An 11,805-nucleotide genomic window follows, 5' to 3' on the forward strand; every position below is an offset into this window, starting at 1 on the left:
AAAACACTGGTGAATTCTGCTTGGGAGGTGCCAGAGAGAGTGCCCCTTAGGAGGATCCTATAGGCTTCTGCTCTGTTTTTCCCTTTTTTTGGAGAGCCTGGAGGTGTGGTGGGGCTGTGGGCTTCTTGATCACTGTGAGTGAGGGTAGGTCAGGGGCTGACCACAGAGGCCCGTCCCTGGGCCAGGGCAAAGGGGTCCCCGAGTTACATCCTTGGGTCAGCCTTGTTCACAAGGCGGGAAAATAGACCAGGACTGGGGCTGAGATCATCACAAGGGGGAGGAGAGAGCCTTTGGGAACAGGCAGGGGCTGTCCTGTGTCAACCCCAACAGCACCAACTGCACATACCCCACTTCATGGGCCAGCTGATGCTGGGGAAAGACATGATTTAGAGCCAGTTCACACAGGGGGCCTTCAAGTGTTCACTCAGGAGAAAACCCCAGGTCCTGGACCGGGGTTCCCTGCCCCACTTTGCAGGATCCTGATGGGCCTCTGTCACCCAGGACCAGGCTTGGGATGAACTGTTGGTTAAAACTATGCCCTCTTCTCAGAACTGAAGTGAAAATGAAAGGAGAAGTGGTGAGAAGGGCAGCTGGCCAGGGCCCAGTGCTGGGCAGGGAGTACATGTCTCTTAGGGAGTAACTGAGCCCTGAGCTTCACTGCCCAGAGCAGAAGGAAGGCTGGGCTGGGAGCTGGAGCCCATTTCAGTGTTTTAGGGGGGCTGAGCATAATCCAACACTTACCTCACAGGGGGCTGCATGGACTCACTGATCTTTCAAACGTCTACGCTTTTGCTCAATTAAAGGCATGCCATGTGGTCCTGGTGATGGGCAAGGCCTGTCGTGGCTTCTACTAGCAGTTGTAAAGGGCCTTTGATGATAATGAATGATGCAATCCAATAACAAACATAATGAAAATATGCACTTTGGTACACACTCTTTTGGACGTGACATCCACCGGGCAAAACACTTTTAGAGGTTTTTTTTTTTTTTAAGATTTTATTTATTCATTCATGAGAGACACACAGAGAGAGGCAGAGACACAGGCAGAGGGAGAAGCAGGCTCCAGGCAGGGAGCCTGATGCCGACCCGATCCTGGGACCCCGGGATTACACCCTGAGCCAAAGGCAGGCCCTGAACCACTGAGCCACCCGGGCATCCCGAGGTGTTGCTTTTTTATGGGTGGTTTTACGGAGGCTCATGTGGAGCTGAACTGGGAAGTTTTACTTCTGGGCAAAGAGAGTCCAGGGTCACTCCCAGATACAGAGGCAAGCAGAATGAAGAAATGAGCCTCCTCCTGCCAGGTGACTTCTCGGTTTGTCCTCCCAGGAATCTGGATTGAGTTTAGGGGGGCTGTGTCCCCTCCAATCCCAGGCACATGCCTTAGCAAGCCTTGAGTTCTGTTAATAAATCCTCCCTGTAACAGTGGCCCCTCGGGAGCCTACTGGTGCCTGGATCTACGCTGAGGCTCCGCCGAGCTCTCACACACTAACTCGGGTCCCTTTGAGGCCGTCAGAGGCCTAATCTGTCTTCACTGCCCAGGACTCTGGGGACACTCAGGAGCTGGGCTTCTCCCCCTGGAAAGGCCTGCAGTTCAAAGATAGGTCCACCAGGTGGCGCAAAGCCTCCTTTCCTTGCGGGTGCTGGACCCACTGCCTACACCACCTGTTCTGTGTCTGGGACGGCCTGCCCTCTCCTACCAGGACGGGAATACAAAACCCCAATTCTGGCATACCCCGTAAGCAGACATCCAGCCTCTGCTTAAACACCTCCGGGGACGGGGAGCTCACCACCTATGGGGGCAGGGTAAGTAGTGGAGGTAGGGGTAGGGGTGAAATTGAGGCCATCCAAAAGCCACCTGTTGGGTGATAATGTCACCCTTACTTGTCCAACGCTCAGGCCACTGGTTTCTTTCTTTCTTCTTTCTTTCTTTCTTTCTTTCTTTCTTTCTTTCTTTCTTTCTTTCTTTCTTTCTTTCTTTCTTCTTTCTTTTCTTTCTTTCTTTCTTTCTTTCTTTCTTTTTCTTCTTTCTTTCTTTCTTTCTTTCTTTCTTTCTTTCTTTCTTTTTCTTTCCTTTTTTAAGATTTTATTTATTTATTCATGAGAGACACACAGAGAGAGGCAGAGACACAGGCAGAGGGAGAAGCAGGCTCCATGCAGGGAGCCCAATGTGGGACTCCATCCCAGGATCACCACCTGAGCCAAAGGCAGATGCTCAACCGCTAAGGTACCCAGGCGTCCCAGGCAACTGGTTTCTAAAATCCCTAGTACCAGGTTCTTTGTTGGAAATAATTTATTATCTCCTTTTCTTTTAAATTACCTTATCCCTGAGTAATTTGTCAAGTTTCTGAACAGCAGCCCCAAAGAGATCTTTCACAGATCTGGGACACAGGCCAGGGGCATGTCGGAAAGCCTCTCTATCTCCTAACCTCCTACCCCCTGGGCCTTGATTAGGAATCAAAGGACTGAGGCTACCTGAGTTCCCTGGTGGCTTTACTGAAGTCAACCTTCTGGGCCTCAGTTTCCCTATCTGTAAAGAGATTAACAGCATCCTTTACCCTGCTTGCCGCATTCAGTTGTTAAGAAATTGCCAATGCAATGATGCATTTAATTATTTAATGAGTATTTCTTTTTTTAAATTTTATTTATTTATTCATGAGAGACAGAGAGAGAGAGAGAGAGGCAGAGACACAGGCAGAGAGAAGCAGGCTCCCTGCAGGGAGCCCAATGCAGGACTTGATCCCAGGACCCCAGGATCACAACCTGAGCAGAAGGCAGACGCTCAACCACTGAGCCACCCAGGTGTCCCTTAACGAGTATTTCTTGAGCACCTACTATAAGGTAGGCACAATTCTAGAAACTAGAGAAGACATAAGTAAACAAGAAAGAGTGCATCTGATATTGAGTGGTGTGGTAAGTGCCAGGAAGGAAGATGCAATGGGGTCAAGTGAGGAGGGAGATCTAAATTGAGCTATCAGAGAGGTGACAAGCATGTGAAAGCAGGAATGATTCCCCATAGTGTGTCCATCCCCCTTCTCTTTGGCCTGTGATTCACGCCGTGAAAGTGAGACGGGTACTGTTTCTGAGCGTTTTTGAGATAGACACTGTCGTTAGTTCCTGTTATGTGCAATCAGACGCAATCCTCATGGATATGAACAATGCAGATGGAAAGGCTGGGAGGAGAAGACCAAACTGACACAGAGCTAATCCTCTCCAGTCCCCTCTTTTCCCCGTGGGGGAACCACAAACTAAGGCCAATGAGATAATAAATTCTTCTGAACAGGCTTGAACTCTCCAGGCCAGGCCCATTTCCACAACTCAAGAAAGCGCTGTGCATTGTTGGAAGCACTCTGACTAGAAAGCCCAGACTTCTAAATATGACCCTTGAAATCCCAGAAATTCTTATCAGGAAGGGATTTCCCTTCAGTCATGCACTCCAGCTAGTGACATGCTCAGGTTTTCAACCTGTGATCTGGGATGGAGGGTGCATATCAGATTATCAGGGAGCAGATGCCTGGGGGTGGCTAGACCTGGTGAGTAAATCTCCAGAGAGATTTTTTTTTTAAGATTTTATTTATTTATTCATGAGAGACACAGAGAAACACAGAGAGAAAGGCAGAGACACAGGCAGAGGGAGAAGCAGGCTCCATGCAGGGAGCCTGATGTGGGACTCAATCCCGGGTCTCCAGAATCACGCCCCAGGCTGATGGCAGCACCAAACCGCTGAGCCACCCGGGGTGCCCCCCAGAGAGATTCTGAAGCATCTGACAAAGCACTTTTCTTCTTACCATCTTGTATGAGGGTCACGATCTGGTCCCGTTTTAGGGATGGGACAATGGAAGATCAGAGATGTCAAGGGGAGCCCAAGGGTCTGGGATCCTGGCTTTCATCCAGGCTCCTTCCCAAGCTTTGGAACAGATCATCCCAACTCCAGCCTCTTACAAACTCTAATGTGATTTGCAATAAAGAATGTTATGTTTTCCTGGCTGAAGGGTGAATAATTTAACAACTTGGGTCTCAATCAGCCACAAAAAGAAAAAAAGACCTTTGACAAGCAGAAGATCTGAACTGGAGCCAACAGCAGAAGGTCCCCAGAGAAATAGCAGAAACAAACTTAGTGGGTCAACCTCATCTGTATTTTCAGCCAGATGAAGTGCCTTTCTGATAATGCAAGTTCACTCATTTGACTATGGTGAGTTGGACGTGCCCAGATCAAAATCCAGTTCTTGTTCTAAGGAAGCCAGTCCTGTTTAATCTGCTCCTACTGTATTAGTTAAGGTCATGTTAGCTGTATCATATGAACTAGAGTCTCAGTGGCTTAGTATGGTAGACATTTGTTTCTCAGTCATGTAAAGTTTGATTGTGGGGCTCTCTCCACGAAGTCATTTGGGGACTCAGGCTGCTGGAGGCGCTACTGTTATCTTCTTCATATGGTTTCCGTGGGGGCTTGACCTCCAGGCAGCTGGTGGGGAAGGGAGAGGCCCAGAGGACTGTGAGGGTGGTTTTTATGGGTTCGATTGGGGTGAGGGAGGCACCCATCATTTCTGCCCACATTCCATTGCCAGAACTCAGGCCGATGGCATACAGATATATATGTTTCTTGCTCCTTCTGAATGACTTTCCACCCTTCTTTCTTCCACTCTCCAGCCTTCTTTCTCCTGCTTCATGGCCAGGAGGCTGACCTGTATGGATTGCGCCAAGGGGTTCCTTTGTCCTCTGCTTGGAGTTTGGTCAAGGAAGCCACTGGCAGGAAAACTGGAGAATGTGGCCAAGGTATGCATTTCTCCTAGTTCCCTCCTTGACTGGGAGACTTTCCACCCGGTGCCAGCCAGGTGCATAGTTTGGCTGTGTTCTTCTACTAAAGGCCATGTTTCTGTCTCTGCCCTCTCCATACAGTCACTCCTTCCAAGTTCTGTTCCTGTTCTTTTCACTTGCCGTTTTAGACTGAAGGGTGGTAACCACTGCCCACTGTTGGCAGCCCCAGGAAACCGCACCATCATTTGCTGCTTTCCCTACACCCTGCGCTCAACCTTGTACATGGTCTTGTTATTAAACTTTCCACAATTGTCTGGTAGAGTGTGCCTTTCCTGCTGTGATCCCAACTGCTTCATGTGGACACGCATAGATGCAGAGGGTCTGGGGAATGGTGGCCCAACCTGAGTGCCTCATTTCACCATCTGGAAGGGACTCTTTGATGGACAGCTGTCTTTGCCCCATCCGCTCTGACCTCTATGCTTTTTGGCTTTTCTGTGTAGGCTAGTAGAGGGTAATGCCTCTTTCCTGCACCCCAGCTTCTTCACCTGTAAAATGAATGGACTGAGCAGGGGATCTATTCAACTGACATTTGGTTAGTCCCTCCAAATGCAAATTGTATCTTGGTTGTCCCGAGCTACGTGGTGCCTTACCTGTGAACTCAATGCAGGTTTTCTCTCTGGTTCCAAAATAAAAGTACTCTCATAATATATCACCTGGTACATATCTTCTCTTAACTTCCTCTTATAGATTAAATTGTGCCAAATTCATCTCTTGAAGGCCTAACCCCAGTACCTCAGAATGTGACTACATTGGGGAGATAGAGCTTTTAAAGAGGTAATTAAAATAAAACGAGGCTATTATGGTGGGCTCTAATTCAATCTGACTGGTGTCTTTACAAGAAGAGGAGATTAGGACACATACAGAGACACCCAGAATATGTGTGCACAAGGGAGGAGACCCTCTGAGGACACAGTGAGAAGGCAGCCATCTGCAAGCCATGGAAAGAGGCCCAGAAGAAACCAAGCCCCGCTGCCACTTTCATCTTAGACTTCCAGCCTCTGGAAGTTTAAGAAAGTAAATCTGTGTTGTTTAAGCCATCCACTCTGTGGTACTTGGTGATGGCAGCTCTAGAAAACTGATACATGTCCCATCTTGGGTTTAGCCCTTGAAGGCTTCTCTGGGTTACTGCTCAGTACTCTGATAACCTGTGATGATGTTTCAGTGGAGGTAAGAGAGTCCTTCAAATTCCCCTCAATAACATGTCTCTACTTGAAGCATGAATCTTCTTAAGACTATGCCCCAAAGAGATTGGCAATGAGATAATGCTGGTGTCATCCCAGCACCCCTCTTGTCATCCTCCCGGTAATAATTGATTTTGCCTCTGGGAGCAGCTTCTCTCCTGCTCCATCACAGTCTCCTGCCCTTTGGCAATTGGGAAAAGTCCGTACAACTCAAGCGGGGCCATTGAGAGACGCTCATTCCCCTGACCACAGTGATTGTCCCAGAGAAGGCATGTGACCCAGGCAGGCCAATGAAAATCCTTCCCAGGCATTTTTCTAACTGGAGCTGGCAGGGAGGTTACCCCCAAGCTGGTGGTGGTGACACCCTCAGCCATGACAGTGTGACAGAGAAGCAGGAAGGTGAGGGAAGTCCTGACAGGGTCGGCTGTCCAGTGCCAATCCTTGGGAGCTCTGAGCTGTTCTGATCCCTGAAGATCTTCCTTCAATTCTTTGACAACCCTGCTAGCTTTCTAATAAATCTCCTTTCACTTAAGTTGGTTTGAGCTGGGGTTTCTGTCTTATATAATTAAGAATGCTTGGACTCTATTTAGAGGAGATACAGTTCTTGCCATAAATTGTTTGGCACTCTTCAAGTTTGTTTCCAGGCCTGCCACTTCTCTCCATCCTAGAAGGTGAGTTCCTTATCACCAGAGGTTTTTGAGCAGAGAGGGGGTGTCCTTTGGGATGAATCAGAGAGAATTGCTGCTTTGGAGCTCAGGATATTTAACTGTGTGGCATCAAATATTCTCAGTAATTGTCACCGATCCCATTGTGTACAGACTCTTCCTGCCAGAGATTAGGTAGGCCTACTATTTGAACACAGCTCTACTTTTCTCTTGAACCCATACTTGGAGAGTTTATGAACATCAATATAATACACTTTATTAATAAAATGAAAGATGAAACCTATGTCATCATCCCAACAGACACAGAAGAATCATTTGACAAAATCCAACATTCATTCATGATAAACATACTCATATCTGGGAACAGAATTGAACCTCTCCCAACCTGGTAAAGGTCGTCTATGAAAACCTTACAGCTACATCACACTTAGTGGTAAAAGATGAGATGCTTTCCCCCTAATGTCAGGAGATTCTAGCCAAAGAAATTAAGCAAGAAAAAAAAAAAGGGATTCATATTGGAAACGGAGAAGTAAAACTATGTCTGTTCATATATAATATGATATTGTATATAAAAATGCCAAAGGAAAAAATCTATTAGAACAAAGTTGCAGGATACAAGATCAATCTATAAAAGTCAGTTGTATTTCTATACACTAACAATGAACAGTCTGAAAATGAAATGTAAAAACAATCCCATTTACAATAGTATCAGAAAGAATAAAATACTTAGGAATAAAAAATAAAGAATAAGAAATATATTCTCAAAACTACAAATCATTATTGAAAGAAATTAAAGAGGACCTAAATACATAAGCAGACATCCCATGTTCATGGGTCGGAAGACTTACTATTGTTAAGATGGTGGTACTCCACAAATTGACCTACAGATCCCGTGCAATCCCTATCAAAATTCCAACTTTTTTTTTTTTTTTTTACAGAAATAGGTAAGCTAATACTAATACTTATATGGAACTGTAAGTGACCATGAATAGCCAAAAACAATAGCCAAAGTAATCGTGAAAAGGAAAACAATGTTGGAAGACCCATGTTTCCCAATTTCAAAACACACTGCAAAGCTACAGTAACCAGAATAGTGTGGTACGTGCATAGGATAGACATGTAGATCAGTGAAATAAGATTGAGAATCCCAAAATAAATCCACACATCAATGGCAATTGATTTTTGATAAAGGTACCAAGACTATTCAATGGGTAAATAATAATATCCTCAACAAATGGTGTTGAGACAACTGGGTATCCACATTCAAAAAAGTGAGACTGTACCCTAACCTCACACCAATATACAAAATTTAGCTCAATAGAAAATTCAGCTTAATACAAAAATTAACTCAAAATGAATCAAAAACATACATATAAGAGCTAAAACTAAAAAACCTTTAGAAGAAAACAGAATTAAATCTTCATGACTTGGATTAGGCAACAGTTTCTTAAATGAGACCCCAAAAACACAGCAACAAAAGAAAAAGATAAATAAACTAGAGTTCATCAAAATAAGAAGTTGAAAAGACAGCACAGAAAATGGGAGAAGAGGGCAGCCCGGGTGGCTCAGTGGTTTAGCGCCACCTTCAGCCCAGGGCGTGATCCTGGAGATCTGGGATCGAGTCCCACGTTGGGCTCCCTGCATGGAGCCTGCTTCTCCCTTGGCCTTTGTCTCTGCCTCTCTCTCTCTGTCTCTCATGAATAAATAAATAAAATCTTTTTTAAAAAGATTAAAAAAATAAAGTGGGAGAAGATATTTTCAAATCATGTATCTGACAAGGGGCTTATACCCAGGAAATATGATGAACTCTTAAAACCAATAATAAAAAGACAAGTAACCAAACTGAAAATAGGGAAAAGACTTGAAGAGACAATGAACAAAAAAGGTATGTGAACAACCAATAAGCACATGAGAAGATGCTCAACATCATCAATCATTAGGGGAATACAGACCAAACCACAGTGAAATACTATCTCATGCCTATTAGAATGGCCATCTTGGAAAAGATGGACAGTAACAAGCATGGGGAAAAATTGGAACCCTCATACACTTCTGGTGGGAATGTGAAATGGTGTGATTGGTATGGAAAACAGTTTAGCAGTTTCTCAAAAAGATAAAATAGATTTACTGTGTGATCCAGCGATTCAATTCCTAGGTACATACCCAAGAGAATTGAAAATATAGATCCACACAAAAATTCATACATAAATGTTCATTGTAGCATGATTCATAATAGCCAAAAAGTAGAAACAACCCAAATGTCCATCAACTGACATGAATGTATAAATAATAGTAGTATATCTGTGTAGATATACAGTGTAATATTATTCATAAAAAGGAATAAAGTTCAGATTGTATGATCCCATTTACATGCAATGTCTGGATAGGCAAAACAATAGAGATAAACAGATGAGTGATTTCTGGGGACTAGAAGGATGGGGGAGTGGGAATGACTGCTAATGGGAATGGGATTTCTTCTCACAATGTTGAAAATGTTCTGGAATCTGATAGTGGTGACTGATGCATAACTCCGGTTTTCTACAAACTATGGCATGTGAATTTTATGGCATGTGAATTAGATCGCAATAAAGACGTGATTGAAGAAAAAAAGTGTTTATGTGCAAACAGGCCTCCATGTGGAGTGGCAGCTTCCCTAAAGACAACAGCAGGTCAGAGGCACTTTCCCAGGGCTCTAAGAGCGGGAGAGAGAGTAAGGATCAAAACTCAGGTTTTGAGTCCTGATGGTTGTGTACTTGAACACTGCTTCCACCTCTCATGAGTTGTAGAGTGTTGGGAAATGGTTTTTCTGAGCCTCTCATCTGTAACATGAAAATAATTCTTACTTTGTAGGGTTCTTAGGAGGATTACCTGCTTGGTAGCTTAGAGTGGTCAATAAATGATAGCTGCTTATTATTATTATTATTATTATTATTATTACTATTATTATTTTCTTGGACAGAGAGGGAAGGGGTCTCTGGAAGGAAACTGGTCTTGGATAAAAGGTGGGAAGAAGAGGCCCAGATGAAATAATTAGACAAATAGATTTTAGGTTGCAGCCAGGGCTAGAGGGATATGGAGAACCCTCTCCAGGGGGGTGATTGGAGAGGGAAAGAGTACAGATACTCAGCCTCCCAGTACTATGGCCAAGTAGGTTAGAACTAGGAGGCAGATTGGGTATTTTGGCACATTCTAGTGCTTCAACTTTTCTCCCTTACTCTTGGGAAGGGGCTGGGAGCTGCTCTGCAGTCTCACTGTAGGTATTAAGCGTGAGCACCAAAATCAGCCCAGGCTCCCCTTGGCTGAGCCAGTGATTCTGCGTACAAATGAACAGCAACAGCTGGCCCATTAGGACTATATCTTCGTGGAGTTAAATCTTTTCTTCTCATCAATAGTTGATTCTTGTGCAATAACAGATAATTTTTATTTTGTTCTTTGGCCTTTTCCGTACTTCTCAAATTTTCTACAGGGATGAAGTTTTCTGACTAAAATGTTAGGAAACCACCATGTTACCTCTGATCCGGACATCGAGGACTCTTTTTACATGAAGAGGTGCCCACGAGGCTGGAATGCTCCTGGAAAGTACAGTTTCTTTTGGCCTTGCTTGTCCTCACAGGAAGACACCCTGTCTCACCTGCTCCTCTCCAATCTTGGGCCACAGCATCTAATTGTCAGATCCCAATTCACTTCTAAAACTCTAGTGGCAAAGGAGGGTGGGAAGTATACTTTTCTGTTTTTCAGCCTATGCAGTAAAGGAAAGGACTCTGGCAGGAGGCTGGGATGGACATGAATGGCGTCCATCCATCAAGACCAGCCTCCTTATATCAAGATTTTGACATTTCTTTTGACTCAAACTTACTTGGTTAAACAACTAATGATTTCTCTCTCTCTCTCTCTCTCTCTCTCTCTCTCTCTGTATCCTTTTGGCTGTGGAAAATTTATATTTGCAGTGTGAAATGACTTCTTCCTGTGTGAGGAGTCTATAAATTTACCTCCGAAGCCCTTGAAACCAGGAGAAGTGGTTTCCTGCGATGACTCCTTGTATCTGACTTCAAGTGCTCTGTATTTGGCTGCTGCTGAAATGAATAGCCACTTTTCCTACAGGAAGTGCGAAACTCCTGTGTGTTATAGGAAGTAAGAGCTTCCACGTATTCTCTTGAGAATAATGAGCCCTTCCTGGAGGAAACAATATAATGTAATAAATTGAATTTTTTTCCAATAAAGAACCAACTACTTAAGAACAAACTCAGAGGTAAGAAGCATTTGAGAAGATGCTTCACTTCATGAATAATTAAAAGCAAATAAAAAAATGAGAGTGGCTTGTCACATCAACAGCAATGAACAGGCTCAGGAGTGTCTATTCGCCTCTGATATTTTTGCTCTAAGCATCTTTGCTGTACACACCTTTGCTGCAAATGTTTTTGTCACATGACTAATTGGCCATAAGGCGATTTTGCCATACAAGCTAAAATAACTGGTTGATGTTGGGTTTCATTTCTCCTCTGACAAAGTTCCTGTTTCTATGTTATATAAATCTTCGCTAGCCCTCATAATGGTCTAGACAATGTTGAGTAGGGGTGGTGGTCTTAAAACAGTGGATGATAACAGCTAAGTTTATCTTACTTGATAGAAAGTTCGGTGGCCAAGTTTATCAGCAGCGTGACATAGTGTGTAGCGCAGACCGCATGCCACACTGTGCCAGAAGATGATATCTTATCAGGTACAGTAATCACACTGGCATTTCTTCCACAGGTGCCAATATGCCAAGAACAAACAACAATGTGGAATGGAAGGCTTTCACAAGGCAACACAAATCTCAGTTACAAATATACATCCCACTCTTTGGAAACTGATACCTCTTTTAGTGAGAAGAAATTTTATTTTGTTATTTTTGAATTAATTTTAATTTTATTTATTTATTTATTTGAGAGAAGGAGAGCCAGCAAGGGGAGGAGCAGAAGGGAAGGGAGAGGGACAGGCGGACTCTGCACTGAGCATTGCAGCCCCACCCTGAGATCATGACTGAAGCCAACAAAGAGTCAGATGCTTAACTTACTGAGCCACCCAGGTGTCCCTGAAAATAAATTTTCATGCAAAAAAAAAAAAGTGTAATACAGAAGGAGGAGATGATTCAACAAGCAAAAATTTTT

At 44.1% G+C, this 11,805-nt stretch overlaps 1 long non-coding RNA gene across 1 annotated transcript; it reads left to right on the forward strand.

The window, feature by feature from the left end:
- Positions 1–1,645: 1,645 nt before the first annotated feature.
- LOC140636353 (uncharacterized) lies at positions 1,646–10,899 on the forward strand. The gene is made up of 3 exons (XR_012033621.1): positions 1,646–1,803; positions 4,645–4,770; positions 10,606–10,899. It is a non-coding gene; the product is annotated as an uncharacterized lncRNA (long non-coding RNA).
- Positions 10,900–11,805: the final 906 nt, after the last annotated feature.

This window comes from Canis lupus, chromosome 7 (genome assembly GCF_048164855.1).
Source record: "Canis lupus baileyi chromosome 7, mCanLup2.hap1, whole genome shotgun sequence".
Taxonomy (NCBI): Eukaryota; Metazoa; Chordata; class Mammalia; order Carnivora; family Canidae; genus Canis; species Canis lupus.